Source organism: Elephantulus edwardii, unplaced genomic scaffold (assembly GCF_000299155.1).
Source record: "Elephantulus edwardii isolate Elephantulus edwardi_28Jun2011 unplaced genomic scaffold, EleEdw1.0 scaffold00259, whole genome shotgun sequence".
Lineage (NCBI taxonomy): Eukaryota > Metazoa > Chordata > Mammalia > Macroscelidea > Macroscelididae > Elephantulus > Elephantulus edwardii.
The window spans coordinates 473,557-479,736 of record NW_006400009.1 but is presented as its reverse complement, the minus strand read 5'-3'; the positions used below and the strand labels follow the sequence as shown (position 1 = coordinate 479,736).

General features: G+C 39.4%; 1 pseudogene; it reads left to right on the top strand.

The window, feature by feature from the left end:
- Nucleotides 1-531: 531 nt before the first annotated feature.
- Nucleotides 532-5,440, top strand: LOC102861425 (annotated as a pseudogene).
- The last annotated feature ends 740 nt before the right edge of the window (nucleotides 5,441-6,180 follow it).

The window sequence follows — 6,180 nt, the reverse complement described above, 5'->3', positions numbered from 1 at the left end:
GCTCCAAGAAGACAAAGTTAAGAGGAATAAGAAAATGTGCAGAAATTAGAAAACTAAAAGAGAAGAAATTGCTTAGCATTTCTCTTCTTAGTATGCTGAAAGACCTGGAGAATAACTTTAAACTTCAAGCTGCAACAGTGAATTCTATGGCCAAAATTGTGAATGATGTAGGAACCATTAAAAGATGGAAGTAATACAGAAAGTTATTGAAAAAAAAAATGGTCGACACTGAACCATTTCAGGAAGTACTATCTGATGAAGAATCAATGATATTATAGGAAGAAGTTCAAGATGCACTTAAGACACTGGCAAAAAACGAAAGCCCTGGGAAGTGATGGAACACCAATTACATTTCAATAGATACAGATAATGTAGAAAAGTTATGAAGCACTTCATTTAGTTGGGTCTACTATCAACAGCCATGATAAGAAATTAAAAGACACATTGTACTTGAAAAATGTTTTGTCATAGACCTCTCCAAAGTGTGAGAGAGCAAGGATGTCAATTTAAATACTAAGATGTGCCCGATACATGGCATGGTTTTGTGATTTGCTTCCTGTGCATCTTAAAGTTGAACAAAAAAGAAGTGATACCTCTGAAATGAGGTAACAGGGAAGAGTGCTGAATATCCCCTGCACGGCTAAAAGAACAAACAAGTCTATACTGGAGAAAGTGCAACTTTCTTAGAGAGTGTTTCTTAGAGACAGGAATGGTGAAAACTGTCTCACATACTTTGAGCATCAAACTTGGAAAGGTCAGATAAACAGAGGAAGATCTTCAAGAAGAGGGACTGACAAGGTGACTATAACAATGGCTTCTAGCACATCAGAGATCATGAGGAGGCGCCGGATAGGGTAGGGTTCAGATCTGTTGTTCAGAGGATTACTACGTGTCAGTTTAACTCAATGGCACCTATTAACAACAGAGCACACCAAATGTGCAGAGTTGAAACTGAAACACACAAAAAGGGAAAACCTATTTAGTATTTCTCAAGGCAGGAGGAAAAAAAAAATTAACTTCAGCTTTGAATTGCAGTTAAGAGAAGGATTCTATTGGCAAAAATCTTGAATGATACAGTAAGCAGCAAAAGATGGACAGAATGAATACACAGAGAGCTGTACCAAAAAAGAAACACTTCAGAAAGTAGTATATGATCAAGAACCAATGGTGCTGAAGAAAGCAGTCCAAGAGGCACCACAGGCACTGAAATTGACAGAAAACAAACTGAGCTGTTACAGCAACCTGACAAGCTGTCTAGTACATGCAAGAATTTTGGAAGACAGATACCTAGCCAACCCACTGGAAGATATCTATATATAGTTTTTAATTATACTCTTAGATAATTTGTGTATTCTACTGGATCACCTTTGTTGTTGTTTTTTCCAATGGGCACAAACAGATTTCTTCCAGTCAGGTATTTGTCTTAAAATTTCTTGGTACAAATGAAAGACTACTTCTACCATTGCATTCTACCATTTGTTGAAACATTTCAATGTCATCAATGTACATAGTTGCATTTCTTACCAATGCCCTCAAGGCAGTATGGACTTTGTTTCAATACCATTGTTTTTATTAAACTTAGCTCCTCTCATGGCTTAATGTCTATCAACTCTTTTTTTAAAAACATTTATTATATTGGTTTGCTTACAAAGTTCATTATGTTTCATACTATTCTTCATTCACACTGTGTTTCATACAGTCATTCCCATGTATTATGTTTTATAAACTTAATCATCATTGGACTGTCTTTTCAGGTCCCCGCCAGATCCTTCTCATTTCCTTCACCTACTCCCTCCACCCTATCAATTCTTTTTGGTACAGTGACTCTGTGTGTTCCATTTAACTTCTTTTGATGCACTGTTCAATACTGTGTCCATAAAATCCTTCAATATTGAAACCTGAGACTTGAATTTTCTTCTTCTTCAGTTATTTTAGCCTGAGGATGTTCTTTCCTTTCAGTTTTCTAATTCTAGGCCTTTGCATATTTCAATACTCTGTGCTCTTGAACCATTCTTTAAAATTTCTGTTTGACTATTTTATGTCTTCACTTCTTCTAATCACCTGGCTACTGTTGTTAGGTGTCACCCTGTTGATGACTCATCATAGCGATCCTGAACCTTGTTTAATCACGTACCATATTCATGATCTCTGTTATGCTCAAACCCACTGTGGTAGTCACTGTCAATCCAGACACTTTGTTGCTGTTGTCTTGTGCTATCAAGTCGACCATGACTCATAACAATCCTATGAACAACAGATCTGAGCCTGGTCTTATCCTGTGTAATCCTCACAATCATGTGATTTTTATGGGATATTCAGTGGACTTCTCCAATACTATAACTCACGGCATTGCTGCATGTGTCTTTTTTTATTCCTTGTCCAACTTTCAAATGCATAGCAAGTGACTGAATAGTCTGTGGCTTAGATCAGGAACACCTAAGTCTTTAAACTGACGTCCTTGCTTGTCAGCACTTCTCCTGATAGCAGATTTTCCAATGCCAAGACATCTTTTGATTTATTGACTGCTGGTATCAAGAGTGTTCACTGCAGCTCCAAATAATCGCTGGTAATTTCAATCTTTGCTGTGAAGCTGCCTACTGGCCCGGGGTGAGGATTTCGGTTTTCTTGTGCTGAGATTTAAAGCATATCGAAGGCTGTAGTCTTTGCTCTCTGCAGCAAGTGCTGCAAGTCCTCCTCAATTTCAGCAAGCAAAGCTGTGTCATCTGTATAAAAATAAGACCCTAGAAATTGATGGAATACTAATTGACATGTTCCAACAAACATGTATGTATTATTCTAGCCAATTTTTTTTTTATCTTTTGCTGGGCTGCAAATAAATAATAATAATAAACACTGTAGCCTTTAATATGGATTGTATCTCAATATCAAGAAAACAAAAATTCTCACCACTGGACTGACAGGCAACATCATGAAAGATGGAGAAAAGATTGAAACTTGTGAATTACTTCATCTTACTTGGATCCACAATCAGTATACTTGGTATTAGCTGTCAGGGACCTCTCCAAATTCTGAAGAGAAATGATGATGTTATTTTGAGAACTTCAGTGCACCTGATTCAGACCACAGTCTTTTCAGCCACTTGCTATGCTGCTGAGAGCTGGACAAAAAATAAAGATGTTGTTGTTGTTATGTGCCGTCGTCTGCGACTCATAGCGACCCTATGTACAACAGCCCTAAACCCTGCTCTATCCTGTGCCAATCGCATTGTCTCTGACACACCCATTCCGATTACCCCAGTCACTGAATCAATCCACCTCATAAAGGGTCTTCCCCTCCTGCGCTGTCCCTCTACCCTACCAAGCATGATGTCCCTCTCCAAGGACCGGTCTCTCCTTACAACATGTCCAAACCATGTCAGACGAAGCACCAGAATCCTTGCCTCCAAGGAGTAGCCTGGTTTAAGCCTCTCTAGGAGGAATCTGTTTGTTTTCTTGGCAATCCATGGTACATTAAATACTCTTCTCCAGCACCACAGCTCAAAGGTATCAATTCTCCTTCTATCCTCCCTAGTCATTGTCCAACTGTCTGATGCATGACAAGTGACTGCAAAGACCACGGCCTGTATCAAGCACACCTTAGTCTCCAGAGAGACACCACTGCTCTTGAGTACTTTAGAGAGGTCCCTAACAGCAAACTCTCCCATCGCAATACGTTTCTTGATTTCCTGGCTGCTGGTGCCAAGAGTGTTGACCGTGGAACCGAGCAAACAGAAGCTGTGAAAAATCTCAATCTCTTCGCCATCCATCCTGATGTACAACAAATAAAGATAACAGAAGAAAAATTAATGCCTTTAAACTGTGGTGATCGAGAATAGTACTGAATATACCATGGAATGCCAAAAGAACAGACAGGTATTTCTTAGAGAAGGTGCAACCAGAGTGCTACTTGGAGGATGGCAAAGCTTCCTCTTGCATACAGTGGGCATGTTACTAGGAGAGGCTATTCTTGGAGAAGAACATCATGTTTGGAAAGGTCATGGGATGGCAAAAGAGAAGATGGCTCTCAACCAGGTAGAGTGACACAGTGACTGCAAAAATGAACTCAAGCATGTCAGCATTTGTAAGCTTGGCACAACATAGGACAGGATTCAGATGTGTTGTTCAAAGGGTCAACATGAGTTCCAAGGGTCTATATGAGTCATATAGACTTGATGGCACCTAATAACAACAAACAACAAATAGGTGTAGTCCTGAGTGCACATCACACTGTGCCAAGAAATCTGGAAGAGAGTTACCTGGCAAACTGACTGGAAGAGATCCATGTTTGTTCCCATTCCACCCCAAAATAGTGATCCAACAAAATGTAGAAACTATTGAACAATGTCATTAATATCACATGCAAGAAAAATCTTGCTGAAGATTATTAAAAAACAGATAGGATAGTACACTGATAAAGAACTGCCAGAAATCCAAGCTGAATTTAGAAAAGGCTGTAAGACTACGGTGATCACTGCTGAGGTCAGATGGGTCTTGCGGAAAGCACAGAATACCAGAAGGACGTCTGCCTGCGTGGCTCACAACAAATTATGAGGACATTAAGACATTAAATTATGAAAAATTAAGAAGAATTGGAACTCAGGAACACTTAACTGTGCTCATGTGAAACCTAGACAAAGAGGCTATTGTGCAAACAGAATAAGGAAATATTGCATGCTTTAAAATCAAGAAAGGTGCTTAGGAACCAGCACCATGGCACCCATCTGCAAGACTGGCCTGCTGATTCTAACAGTGACCTGGCTAATTTGGAGGCTGAGTGATTCTGGATGTTGGACTCTGGGGCCGATTCTCTGCATCTGGGTGTAACAGGCGGGCATTTTCCCCCCCTGCATCACCTTCAGTCACACTACAGTAGAAAGCCTTCAAAAGTAGTTAGCCCAGGACCCTTTCTTTGATACTCACACGATGGTGTCCAGGCTAGAACAGTGGGCTAAGCCCATAGCTGTTGCAGAAGCCAATCAGTATACCTTTTATCTTGAGGCTACTGAGAACCCAGGGACTCTGAGTAAAGACATATGAGAGAATGGGATAAAGGTTGGTCTAGCCACCAACCCAGGAACTACTGTTGAGTATTGAACACTGTGGGCTAATCAAATAGATACAGTCTTGGTTATGACAGTTAGAACCTGGGTTTGGAGGGCTAATCAGATAGATACAGTCTTGGTTATGACAGTTAGAACCTGGGTTTGGAGGGCAGAAATCACAAAAAACATGATGCCAAAGGTTCACTGGTTGAGAATCCAGTTTCTGTCATTGGACACAGATGTCGACGGTGGAGTAGGTTCTGACACTACCCATAAGTGTGTGGACGAGCTAACATGATTGTGTCTGGCAGTGCCATTATGAGGAGTGAAGACCTCAGATCTGTTAACAACTTAAGAAATGTTTGCTCAGAAGCTGCTCAGAAAAGTTCTCTTGACTGAGGAAATCTCAAGCAGCCCAATGTTTCTGCTCATGAAATTTCCTTTTTAATGGATAACAAGAATATTGACCACCAGATCCTATCAGTTTAGGCAAATAAGGCATCCCTGAGCAATTATTCATTCATTCCAGTAACTAAGTTTTATAGCAAAGATTGCTCTGAGAGTCGAAATGAAATTTCTATGTGTATTACAACTACATTTTTAGTGACGGAATTTAAAGATAGGATTGGTGAATACTGTTTTTACTGGGAGACTTGATTTTCATAAAGAGTAAAATTATGGCTGTATTAAAGTTAAAAAACAAAACAAAAATCAAGAAAGTTGTGTCAGGGCTGTATTTTCCCTCCATACTTAATCAATCTCTATGCTAAAAGAAATCATACAAGCCAGACTTTATGAAGAAGAATGTAGCATCAGTAACAGAGACTCGTCTCACCTGTGGAATGTAAGATGTACAACCCTGCTTGCCAATCCCTTCTGCTACTCTCTATTTTCCAATAAGTTTCAGAGGGTTTTAAAAAATATTCATTTAGGTTTTTCTTTTCTTCTGTTTTTATAATGTCTTTTTCCTTTCTTCATATATGATGCCTTGGTGTCATTCCACAACTTATCTAGTCTTTAATCATTATTAGTGTTCAATGCATCAAACCTGTTGTTGTTTTTGTGTACCTTAAAGTAAGAACTAGAACCGACCTATGGATGACCATACAGTGGACTTTCAGAGGCAGTAATTCACAGAG